At 41.5% G+C, this 12,670-nt stretch overlaps 1 protein-coding gene across 1 annotated transcript in view; it reads right to left on the reverse strand.

Annotated features, from left to right (window-relative positions):
• The window catches only part of MCTP1 (multiple C2 and transmembrane domain containing 1), a 206,082-nt gene extending 195,768 nt beyond the window's left edge, over positions 1 to 10,314 (reverse strand). Inside the window, exon 1 of the mRNA XM_026044074.1 lies at positions 10,198 to 10,314. The gene's annotated coding sequence lies outside the window, so the exon portion shown is untranslated. The remainder of the gene's footprint in view (positions 1 to 10,197) is intronic.
• Positions 10,315 to 12,670: the final 2,356 nt, after the last annotated feature.

Genomic DNA, 12,670 nt, shown 5'->3' on the forward strand with positions numbered 1-12,670 from the left:
TAACTATTGCCTAATGATTGTAACAAATATTTGGGCCACAAGTGTACAACACAGTGGCAAAAAAATCATGCACTGTGAAAACAACATCTGAAAGATACGTGTCAAGGTTTTTCAACCAAAAAAAGAAAAAAAAAAAAATCAATGCACAGCTCACAGACACATTGCTGACTGGCAAGTACATCGAGGAACTGTCTGTCTCATAACACTGAAGCTTCTAGTAATGCTCAGACTAATACGTTATGCTATATAACATCTTATTTCTGTGGTCCCTAGAAGCCTGTGTGTATTTTTATCATTCTTAACGTGCCCTGCTGCTTCTCCTCTTCCCCTGACACTTACACAGGGCCGCTGTCAGTAATTGCTGCTCTCTTGCTTTCTAGCTAATTACGTTCCTACCCCCTCCAGGAGGGGTTGGAAAACTCATCTCCCACAACTGCTTTTGATGCTGATGAGAAAATATACCTGTGAAAGGCAGCTTATAGGCTCTGGTTGATGAAACAGCTTCTTCAGCTAGGTTAATTTTGACACTTCCATGGCATGCATGCTCTAACGATGCAGTTTAATCTTCAGACAAGCTATCCGAGTTTGATGGGAATTCACAAGGCACAGGAGAGCGTACCGTGCCTCGGCATTTCTAAGGAAAGAGCCCGAGAGGCGGCATGGAAGGTTTCCATGCAAGCTAGAAGAGCTTGTTGGGAAAGCAAGACACCTGGGGCTTGGAGGAAGCAGGTGAGAGCTATTTGTATTTGGACCCTCAAGCAATAGCTCCAGGCTAGATTCAGCACCTACAGACCCTAAGCGCTCAGGTCCACTACGCTAGACGGACAGAGCGAGAACTCGGCAGCAGGCCACCTCGGTCAGCTGTACAGAGAAATGACCATCTGAAAACTATCTTCTCCCAAGGCAAAATGAGCATATAAAGGGATGAGACTTTTAGAAATACTGGCCTACTACTTTTTTTCTGTGGCCAGGTAGTGAGAGTTACATCCTACACACATTTGCAATGGTGGGCTCAATAGAAGATACAGTCAGCAAGACTACTCAGTAGGGGTACAAGTACTGCTCCTTTTCTCCATCTCCAAGAACACTTGAACATTGATGATGCTAATATTCAAAGAGATACTGCACAAGTGTACAACCAGCACAGTAACAAAATTACATCCCTATTGCACTCCCAGTGATTCGCCTCATTGGTGGTTCAAGGAATCATGAGTTTTTTCAGCATTTTCAAATATGGGTTTTAAGACAAAGTCATTCAAACTGTCCAGTTCTCCGTAGGGGCTCTCCTTGTCCCCACCCTCTCAAACATACAAGCACAAGCAAGCGAGCAAACGCATGCAAGAGAATGCAAGGGAGAACAAGAGGAAGAGTGAAAGAGCTTGCGTAAGAAAGAAAGAGCAAGAGAGAAGGGAAATTGTCCCTATATCCCATCTCCTTCAGGATCCTCCTCAAGCAATGAATCACATCAGGCATTTCAGTGTCTTCACTCTTAACCCCTTCCCCATCTGTGTTTTCATGTACACATAAAACTTTAACACATTAATAGTTAATGGCCTTGCTCCTTAAAGGTGGATTCCCAGCCTGCACTGTCTCTGAACAGAGATGTTGAAGAGGAACCAGAGGCTGTTCCCCAGCCTGGGGAGCCTTTATCAAATATTCACTTAACCTAATTCCTGAGAGAAGGTGAATTTTTAATATAATTTTAAATCTACAGGAGTGCATTACCTCTCCACTAAAATTTTTATAAACTGCTCACTTTGAATAAATAGATGATGCATTGTTTATGAATAGGCAATTTCAAAGCACATTACATATGTACACGTTTTAAGGATGATTTGATGTGAACTTGACACACATGAAATTAATTTTAAAACAGTTACTATCACTGTTTAATGAGTAGAGCTAGAGAGGTAAAGGGCTGGCTCTGCTATTTGCAATCCTTTATTCCAGAGGCACTTAACATTTAACTAGGCTAATTTAACTAAACGCTAGTTGAAAAGCAAACTAGGCACTATCCAGTAAATACAGAAACACGTATAAGAAAACAGAGATAAAACACCCAGAGAAGTGCTAAGGACTGTCGCAGGACATTTTAATAGCAGATGCCTCTCTGATATTCGGGCCTTGTGATATTGTTTAATCCTAAATATATGGGTGAAAAGGCTATAAAATCTGGTTTGGTTTGAGAAAATACAATGCAAAAATAGACCAATTTTAGAAATACATTGCTTCAAGGGAATTCAGACAATAGTACAATTGCATTTTTCAAGAGTGTTTGAAAGGTGACAGTATAAACTCAGAGCTGAAATGTGCTGCACTACTACTCTACATTCTCCCCAAGCAGAAAGAAAATTAGGACAGACTCCTTTTGTCTTGAGATAGTACAGAAATCTCTGTGGAACAAATCAATTGAGAACTCCTTGTATTGCCTCATCAAGGCAAAAGCAATCCTGACAATCCCAGCAAGACCCTCAAAAGAAAAAAAAAAAAAAAAAAAGATACAGATGCATCAAATTTAACAGAAGTCAGACAAAGATCAGAAAATGGCCATTTCAGGGCCATATTCTTTAATGGTTCCTTGTAAATAGATTTACTTATGAATGAAATTTTCTTAAAACAAGCTGTAGATCACCAAAATCCATTTTATGGTTTGGACTAGGGGGAAGGAATTACTCATATTATCTCTTAACATATTTTATGACAGGATATTTAATGGAGAAGAAAATAAGATTTTAGAGTTTCCTGACAAAACGATGAGGACATTTCATACATTCATTTACAGACAAGTCACATAATCCTTTACAGCTTTAATCTGCTTTGAACTAAAGGAAGAAAACTACTGCATTTCTTACTGCGTTAAAGCCAAGTCACATCTCTCACCCAGACCATATGCCTAGTGCCTGGTGTTACATAGGGGATAGCCATACTTCTGACCTGCCTTGAGAAGTACATTCAAGGACACTAGGCAATACAGAGGAATTGCATGTCCAGGTATTATCTCATTTAGATACACAGTTTAAAAATAAAAAGCATAAAATTACCATTGTCAGGTTTTGCAGGTACATATGTATACAAGGAAAACCTTGAATACTGGAGAAAAAAAAAAGTGTCTATTGAGCAATAATGCCATGGAGCATCCTGAATACCATGAATTTCCTGGAGAGAGGAAAAAAATAAAGCCAAGTCTATAAGCAATGACAGCAGTAGAACAAGTGACCACAGGTCACACCCTTCAAGGTTGCAAATTGAGTTTTCTCGGATATCTTTATTTTGCTTTTACCTATTCTGGCTATTAAATCTTTATTTTTGCGAAAGAAAAAAGCTAACTCTGTAGGACATGACTTATGCTTTCTATTGTCTATTGTTAGGACTTCAGCAATATAGTAGAAAAAGCATACTTTAATCGAAATTCAAATAACTAACAAATTCGCCATCTTATCTTCATAATGTATTAAAAGAAATTAAAGATATACAAAAATAAGATTAAATTCAGTAAGTTAAAAATAGAAATTATCTTCCCAAGAAACGGTGTCTGTAAAACATCACTCATCCAGTCATACATCGACATGTTTTAGATGATTCCCCATTGACCCTGCTACCTATACATATATACAATCAATAAGCTGCAAAATAATGACAAATCTTTTTTGATAAATTAAGAAATTATTCCATTATGCAAAAACCTGGTGTAGCACTGAACGGAAAACTACAGAGGTGGCCAATTCCTAGAGTTCATGTTTCTGTGCTTGAAGACACAGAAGTAAACTCTCACATTCACACAGTCTGAAGAATTATCTTACATGAATGTTTTTTTCTGACCAAGCAGCTATCATCTGCATATCCTCTTAAATGTATCTAATGTGGGGACAAACTTCAAGAAAATCAATTCAAGCAATTTGCATAAGATGCACTATGTATAGTATAATTCACCGTACAATCTAATAGACAGGAAGCAGCATATTCACTTAAAACCACTCCATGACAGGCCACTAAAGCAAATGGCTTTTTGGCTCTCAGAGCCTCTGAGCACAGTTCTTCTTAAATGCTACTTGTAAATACTGGTCATATATGCTTTTGCGTGATAGTTACATTAAATATCATAACAGAGAATAGGTTCTGTTCTAGTTTAGGTCAAGAGCTGTTTATTGTTCAAAAACAGTAAGTCTTCCAAATCTCACATGCTCAAACTGCCTCAATGATACAAATGCCTCAATTTTAGCATGATTTGATTTAAATTTCAGATACTGTTTACTGCTTGTGCTGTGCATTAAAAAAATACCACCCAATGCTTTCAATATTGTTGAATCTGTCCTCTTCAGAAGTTCTTCTGTGTAACAGCTGTAACAAAATAATTGCAAATTAAGAGATCAAGAATCAAAGCAGCTCCCAGTTCTCTCCACCCTGAATCTGATGGCCTCTGCTTCACTGATCCCTTTCAGCCCACTGGGATTGAACAGGAAAGTGAGCAGAGAAGAGGCAGTTCCTGCTGGCTGAGTGACCGCTGATGGCACCACACAGGCTCTCTGCCTGCAGGGCCACTAAATGGAAACCAGACATGGGCTGTGATTTCCTGCTCCAGCCGTCACCCAAAACAGCCGGGCAGGCAGGACTGGCAGACAGGCTGCCTGGGGAACAAGCAACAAGGCCCTTCAGGTAAAAATCGTGCCAGTTGCGAGCTGGGGTCCTGCTGTCTTTAGAACCGCCTTCTTAGGGTTTGTGCAGAGCCCAGCAACATGTTCCTCGGCATTATGCCTGTTGAAGAAAATACCCTGAAAAAACACCAACAAAAACAAAACCAAACCAGCCGCAGTAACACCTGAGCCAAAGCTCCTCCTTCTGGGGATGTTTGTGGGCACAGGGTGGGCACAGTGGCACCAGCAGCAGATCATCAGATCCTTGGCAGAGCTGAGCACGCAGAAAAGCTTTGTGTCAAAGCTAATGATCTTTTAAAAAGAGACAAGAAGAGCTCGTCTTCTTTAGCTTAGGAAAATGCCAAGTCTCGAGCACAGTGTACAACTACCCAGAGCTGCGAACAAAGCGGGGCTGGAAAAGGAGAAGGTGCCTCACCAGGAGCGAGGCCCTGGGGCAGCAGCAGGGGTAAAGCCCAGGAGCCTGCCCAGCAGCTGACGGATCCCGGCGGGATGAGACAAGGCGAGGCGGCCACAAGCAGCCCCAGTGGTGCAGCCGGCGCGGCGGGAGGCACCCTGAGGCTGCAGGCCTCCCTCTCGGCCCTGTTGCTCCCAGGGGAGCTGCGTGCAGCCCCTACGGCTCCTCTGAGGTGGGACGGCTGCTGTCTCCAAACACTGCCCTCCCCGCATCCCTCTGCTTTGCAGAAAACATTTCATTTTAATTAGTCCCTTACCGATGCCCCTCTGGCGCACTCCTCCCTCCCTCCCCCAGGTCAGCACGCCTAAGGAAAAGCTTATGAATACAAATAAGCTCATTTATGTAAGTATGAAATCCAGCCCTTCAGAGGCTGATCCTGCAAGGTCTAAGTCTAAAATGAACACCTGCCATATCTTGCTAATGTCAAAATCACCATGAGTGTCTGTTTCTTCATATGCTTTGGCCCTTACACTTGTTTATAAATCCCTAACTTCTAAACTGGGACAACCGGAAAAGCAGCAACAAGAAACGCGTACAAGCTTCCCCAAGCCCACATGCTACAACGCAGGGCTTGACATGACCCACGCCACCCATGTCCTACAGCACAGGAACATATGGGCCCATCACTGGGCCCATCACACTGCTGGACTCAACAGGCATTCTACATGCAAAGACACAGCAGGTCGGCCATATACCTTAGCAGTTTGTTCTATGAGCTAATCATCTGCATAAAAACATGCTACATCAGAGTTTTTCATGCCTTACATAACTGGAGCTTGAATGACTGACAGGCCTGCATTTATATAACGGTGTGGATGCAAAGATGATCCTTCCTCCCTCTCCCCTGTTCTCTCTACCAACAGGCTTTTGGTGAAGGAAGTGACTGGCGGGAATTAAAGAAGTAGCAAAAAATTTAAAAGTAACAACAAAAAAAAAACAGGTTACTAGTAGAGATCTTTTCTGGTCTCGTTTTCCTTTTCTGCTACTGCTCTGTGTTAGGATTGTTCTCTACCTCCCCTTAGGTGAGCTAACCTTACTGAACTCAAGTTTTCTGCCTGGCATTTTCTTTATTCTGCAAATCACTTGTATGTGAGCACAAACCTCAACTTCTCAACATCTTTCCAAAAACACAGATATTGCCTGCAGTACTCTTAGGTGCTTCTCAGTCATGCCTTGCTCGGCAGCAAAGCCGAGCCCCAGGTCACCGTCCCTCACCGTGCTGCAGTCAACAACCACCCTCTACATCCTTTGTATGGTTTCTGCTGTCCAGGAGACTCCTTCTCATGCCTCACTGCATAAGGTAACCCTAGATTTGACTGATGGCTTTGTAAAAAGTGTACTTGGTTTGGACAAGGCTATGTTACAGTCACTCTACACAGCCACACTGTTAGTTTTGCCTTTCTGCTGCCTGTGTCATTTGCCAGTTTTATTAGCAGCAGCCCAGAGCAGCCTTGCAGAGCAGCAGGTAGTGCCCTGAAAACCCGCAGCAGAAACACTCCTAATCCCATGCAGCTACACAACGACTGGCTTCTGTGTTAGCCTATTTTTAACATGACTTTTAATGATCCTGCACAGCAAAAATTTTTAGTTACCGTCATGTGGCATCAGATCAGCTCCCTGCAACGCTCCCACTGGCACAAAAGCAGCAGCTTTGGCACGGGCCGCGCTCAGCCCACGCTCTCCCGTGGCCAGGATGAGGTGGGAGAGCTCCTGGCAGCCCCTCTCCCGACAGGAGCATGTGGGTACGGCCCTCGGTGCCTTGGCTGCTCGCTGCGTTCACCGCTCCGACTCGGTGTCACCCAGAGCTCTCCGCTGCACGTGCATGGCCGATGCAAGATGCCCCTGATGCACAAGAAGGAAAAGCAGGGCTCTGGGCCCATTGTTTCAGCATCACGCATCTCAAAGGAATTTTCAGTGGATACTTCCAGACTGAAAAAGTAATGACCCTTTTGTTGATGTGCACCAGATCTACGGCACCAGGAGCAACAGTCAGGAACTTTTGCTCACTCTGTGACCATCTACTATATTTCAGCATGCCAGATCTGTAACACGAGGCCACTGAGCTCCTCTCACTCTCATGCTGAATAATACATGGCAAGAGAACTGAGTCAACGTCTGTCAATGTTTTTCACAATGTTTTTTCTTAAATGTATTTGGTATCTTTATGTGTTTCAACAGTTTACACACTTAACTAAGATCAATTTCTGCTCTAGGATAAAATGAAGTTGTGATAAGCTACATTACCAAATCCTACATTAGTTACAATCTGTAATGAGAAAATATTCTAATAGCCACAGCACAAAACATTGCAGGCCACCAATATCCAATTATGAATTCCATTGCTCCTTGCTGCACGTACAGACAAGCTCAAAGGCAAACTATTGTCATCCTTTGCAGAAAGCTGTGCCGTCCAGAAAGTGCTTTTCTTAATGCACTGAATGACCAAAACTAACACTTACCAAGACCACACTAAAGTCATTGACTCTCCATGATTCAATTAATCCATCGAAACATAGTTTTCCTTTGACACAAGCAAAAGCAAAAGTTCTGAGATCAATCCAATTCCGTCCCATCTCCAGGCATACCATCCCCAAAGCCTTTCAGACTAAAATAGCTGACCAAAAACCCAACAAGGGTCCAAAGCAGTAAAATGCAGAGTTATTTTTCAGACTAGTCCACACTAGTTGCACATGGCAATTCTGAGTGTAACAAGTTTCTCAAGTTTGGAGAATTCCTATATATATGTATAATGCAAACTACAGTAACTACAAGAACCTAAAATGTCAGCAAGTGTTGCAGATAGATGACCTCTTGTTTCTGACAGTAAAATAGAAAATGAAAGTAAACTGCTTGTTCTGCTAGAATCCAAGCAATTAAAAATGACCAAGACAAGCAGAAAATTTGCAAGCAAATTTAAAAGATCAGATGACTTTTACATACTCATTTCCCAGGTTCTTCTGAATAGTTTTCAAGATACTTTCATTTTCATGAACGGTATGAATTTATCTAACACTAATTCAGACTTAACACTTCAGGAATGAGTCCACTGCTAGGTTTCAGTATTATTTCTGGCATTCTTAGAATCAGTTCTATTTTTGAAAAGGAAGAGAAAATAAAGAAGAAAGAGGCAGCATTTATACAAGCAGAACTTGACCTCCCAAGACACCAGCTCTGCTTTTGCTTTCACAGGACATCACACGACTGATGCTGTTCCTGCAAGCAGCAGGATGTCACATCCAGCTCCGATGGGCTGTAGAGCGCGGGCAGACTCGTGCTCACCAGGACTTCAAGGGGTTCCCTATCACTAATCCACTTGCCATTCACACTGACACCCTCTCCATTTGCTAAAAGAGGGCATGAAAATAACAGGATTGAGGTCAGATTAAAATCTCAGTGTATCACGCTCTTCAGAAGAATTTACAGCTGTGGTTAAGGGAGCAAAATCAGCATTTTGTTTCTCAGCAGTCACAACAGCCAACTCACACCTAGCCAGTTACCTGAAAAACATCTGAAATATTTTCAAGAACTAGAGCTATCATACAGAAAATATAATTTTTGCTTGTGTAAAGTGTTACATCATTTTAATAATTTTACCTGCATCTTCCAGCTATGGAGAATATAAACCAGTCATTCATAGTTCCTGTTAAAGAGCTATTTTCTCTCAAAAAACTTCTATTGAGTTCAGTAAAACAGATAATTAAGATGAAGCATAATTTATGCAATGCTGTAGGGCTTTTTTTTAAGAACAGTTACATAATGATACAATTAAAACAATGACACAGTTTATTCATGTACATCCCTACTGTTCCATAGATCTCTCTCTCCTTTTAGTTCACTTTCTGTCCTGCAAGAAGCTGCCACAAGAGCACTTGCCCTGCCAGGTCACTACTGCTAACCTGCTATTTCAGCTACATAGTTGAGAGAAGCACTCTTAAAAAAAAAAAAAAAAAGAGAGAGAGAGAGAGAGAGAGAGAGAGAGAATCTTTGCTGAAAAGAGAAATAGACTTTGGGTGGATTGCTCTGGAAAGCTGTTGGACTTAAAATGTCTTCTCATGTAACAGTACCGTGCTCTAAAGACGTAGTTCGTGTACATGGGTACCTCTATAGGTAAATGAATAAATGCATACTTCTATAAGCACTTTGCAAGCACTTTGCAAGACTGCACATCTGTGGGGCTCAGAAATAGCTCAGAAAAAGTATAAATCTCACATAACCACATTGAATTAGCTGTGAACTTTATATCTCATTAAAGTATTTATGAAACTGACGAGTGCTGTATGCATAGAGACTTCTGAACAGCTGGCAGAAAAACTCCATGTCCTCTTTGCATCCTGATCTTTGCACAGGGGGCAGTGAAACCCAGTATATACCCAAGCATGCCTATCTTATAAAATCAAAACAAGCTGCAGTATTTTACCAGGCTGAGGACACAGACATAACAAAACTTGCAGAGTGAAGGATTTTTAAGCCAGTATATTCAACCAGATAGCTCAAATCTGGAATCAAGTTTAGCCCAGGCTGAATAAACTGCTAAGGGAACCTGGCGAACACTCACGTTAATTCACCTCTGCCAGGATCCTCACTACTGAAGCCTCAATATTTAGAGAGGAATTGGTCATTAATAATTAACTCACGATTAGCACCACGACACTGATGGGTAAGGCAGACTGCTGCCATCGAAACAGAAGCAGAAAGATGCAATTTGCTCAAATGATTCCCGCGAGTGAGTGACAGGATGCAGGTCTCCCAGCGCACAGATTAGCACCCGACCCGCTGCACTCCATTACCTGCTAACAGAAAAGCCTTCGTGTTATTTGATGCTACACAAACAACACTGGCTTATCACGAGGAAGGAAAAGTACAAAAGAGAAGATAAAATAAAATAAAATAAAATAAAATAAAATAAAATAAAATAAAATAAAATAAAATAAAATAAAATAAAATAAAATAAAGTAAAGTAAAGTAAAGTAAAATAAAATAAAATAGAAGGAACTAAACTATTAAGTTCAAATGGCAATATGCATAGAAATTAGACCGAGAAGCTCACATAGAAACTAATCAGAAGAACATCACAGAATTATTTTAGCATACCTATTTAAATCACTTGCTCTTCTTAGCAAGAAATGTGTCTTCGTACAGGTCTGTAAAGCCCCCAAATCACTTCTGGAACCACACGTGCGTGCATACACTTTCATAACACAGCCGCCTCCTTGTCCAGTTCTGCAACCTGGAAAACCCTTTCCTTGGCAGCAAGATAAGCACAAGCCAGGAGCAGCTGGGCGCTGCAGAGTTAACCCATTCACCACAGTCCTTGCAGCATGGTTCAAGCCCAAGCTCTGCTGCTTCGGCGCCGTGTGACAACGTGACCTACCAAGTTCTGGCTGCTCTGCAGCCCCCAGGACCTTCAAATGAGCTCAAGGTGGCAAGCGAGCTCAAGAGATCATCTCAAGAAGAGAACCCGCACATGGCCCAACCCCTCACTCAGCCAATGATGGTGCCCTACAGAACTGCTTTCCTGCAAAATCACCTCTTGGGATATCTCAAACTTACTCTGGGCATAAAAAAACACCAACCCAGAAGCCGGTTTCCTCAAAAAAGCTCTTCACGAAACAGCAGCCACACGTGCTGCTGTTTCGAGAAGAGCATGCAATCGGTTTGCATTTCCATTTCTCCTAGCAGGCAAATGAACAAAAATCACACCCACCATGCTGGGCTGAGGCTAAAACATCTCCAGAGTGCAAACATGCAGGCAGTAATATTCTCTGCTAAACATAATTCCCATTTTCTGCTACAGATTCCACCTCAGCACAGGCCTTTATCAGCTAAAGCAGCCCCAGGGCCATTAGCCGGCTCACAGAGGAGCTGCGGTCGGTGACGCTGGCAGCAAAGAGATTACTCTGCGCGCTACATGGCAGATCAGAAGGCACTTTGGCCTCCGCTTTGATGCCAAAGTTTGCTGAACCAGGACTTATTGGTGGCTCTTCCGAATGAGCTGCTCAAGGGGTTTTTTTCTGGATACGTATTGGGGCTTCATGAATAACTACTGTGAACATTTTTCGGTACCTAAACGGACCAATATATGAAAAGCACTGACAGAAACTCAACTGACCCCAATCGAAGGCAATAATAGGAATTTAAAGCAAACCAAAATGGCAGTGGAATTTTTTTTATATACCTTTTTGAAGGAGGCCTGTTTTTTTTTACTACTCAGGTTAAAAGCCCAGTCTTCAGGGTTCCAAATGGCTTCTCAAATTCTAAGTGCCAGGATTCTTGTTTTAGATCCCTATCTGCTTTTCAAAGGCATTAATAGCAAATTTCTGAGACCATTCCATGCCATTTGGCTTTAAACTTGGTTAGTTGCCTTTGTTTTCTTTGCTTGTTTCTTCTCCATGCTGATTTTAACAGCAACAAAAATGTTCTCCCAATAAAGAAGAGTTAGTTATTAAAAAAGAAAGTTTTGCAAAAATCAACCTTCTAAAATATTTAATTTTTTTCTCAGAAAGCTTCTTTTATGGTGAAAGTTCACAGTGAATAAGAGCCAAGTTTAAAATCATTTGTCTTGATACATAATTGCACTCTGATCTCTTCTAATAGCTTTATGCTTTGCCTGTTGTCAGGTTTTATGATTTTCTTAAGGTTTGGGGAAGGTTCAGAAACATTACTGGTTTTAAACTTCTCACTGAATTTTAGGGATATAAAATCCAAACCACCTGTACTCTAAGAATAAACCTGTCTGCTTGACAGATCTAAGGAACTCAAGAAGATGAAGAATTTTGCTTCTTAATATTTAAGAAAAATGTCTGAAAAAAAGGTTTTTTTCTCTTGGACATACAAGAAATTGGCAGTGTTCACCCGCTTCTTTTTAGGCATTTGTTTTAAGTTATATTAGCTCTATTGTTTCTATTTCTTCAAGAAGTTTAATAGTGCATAATGTATAACTGAATTTTCCAATCTTCAATTTTATCCCCTTTCCAACACTACAGAATGTAATTTGATATTAAAAAAAAGCCTTCCTGGCTTCCTTCAATAAAAGCAACCATACTTTTACTTATTCTATAGATGGCTTCATTTTAATTCTTGCAGCTAGATTTTCAGGAGATTGCGACAGATCAGAAGTCATTTTTTTCTGTCTGCAAAAGCCTGCAGTGTCAGAGCAGCCGCCCCATCCATTGGTGAAGTTGCTTTGTGGATCCCAGCTCCCTTCTCAAGCATAGTGCAGAGGAAGGTGCAGCTACACAATGTTTTTCAATTTTTATTCCTTTGTTGTCTACATTTCTTGCTTTTATGAGTTTTCCCTCTTTTCCAGCTATGCCCTTTAAAAGCCTCAGGAGAATCACGAGCAGCTTTCCTAAAGCTGCACACCCCAGTTTGCAACTGGACAACACACAACTTGACATTGAAACCACGTTTACCTGTTTGGCTCCCCTTTCTTCGCACTAGTCTCAAGCCTCACCTGGGCTTTCTGGGAGGCTTTCCTCTAGTTGGGAGTCACTCCTGTTGTTGGGAGACTTTCCTCTGTGCTTCCTCACCATTGCTTACCAATTCACAGCTACACCGATCCTTC

Source organism: Nothoprocta perdicaria, unplaced genomic scaffold, assembly GCF_003342845.1.
Source record: "Nothoprocta perdicaria isolate Ctin4 unplaced genomic scaffold, notPer1 scaffold_35, whole genome shotgun sequence".
Taxonomy (NCBI): domain Eukaryota; kingdom Metazoa; phylum Chordata; class Aves; order Tinamiformes; family Tinamidae; genus Nothoprocta; species Nothoprocta perdicaria.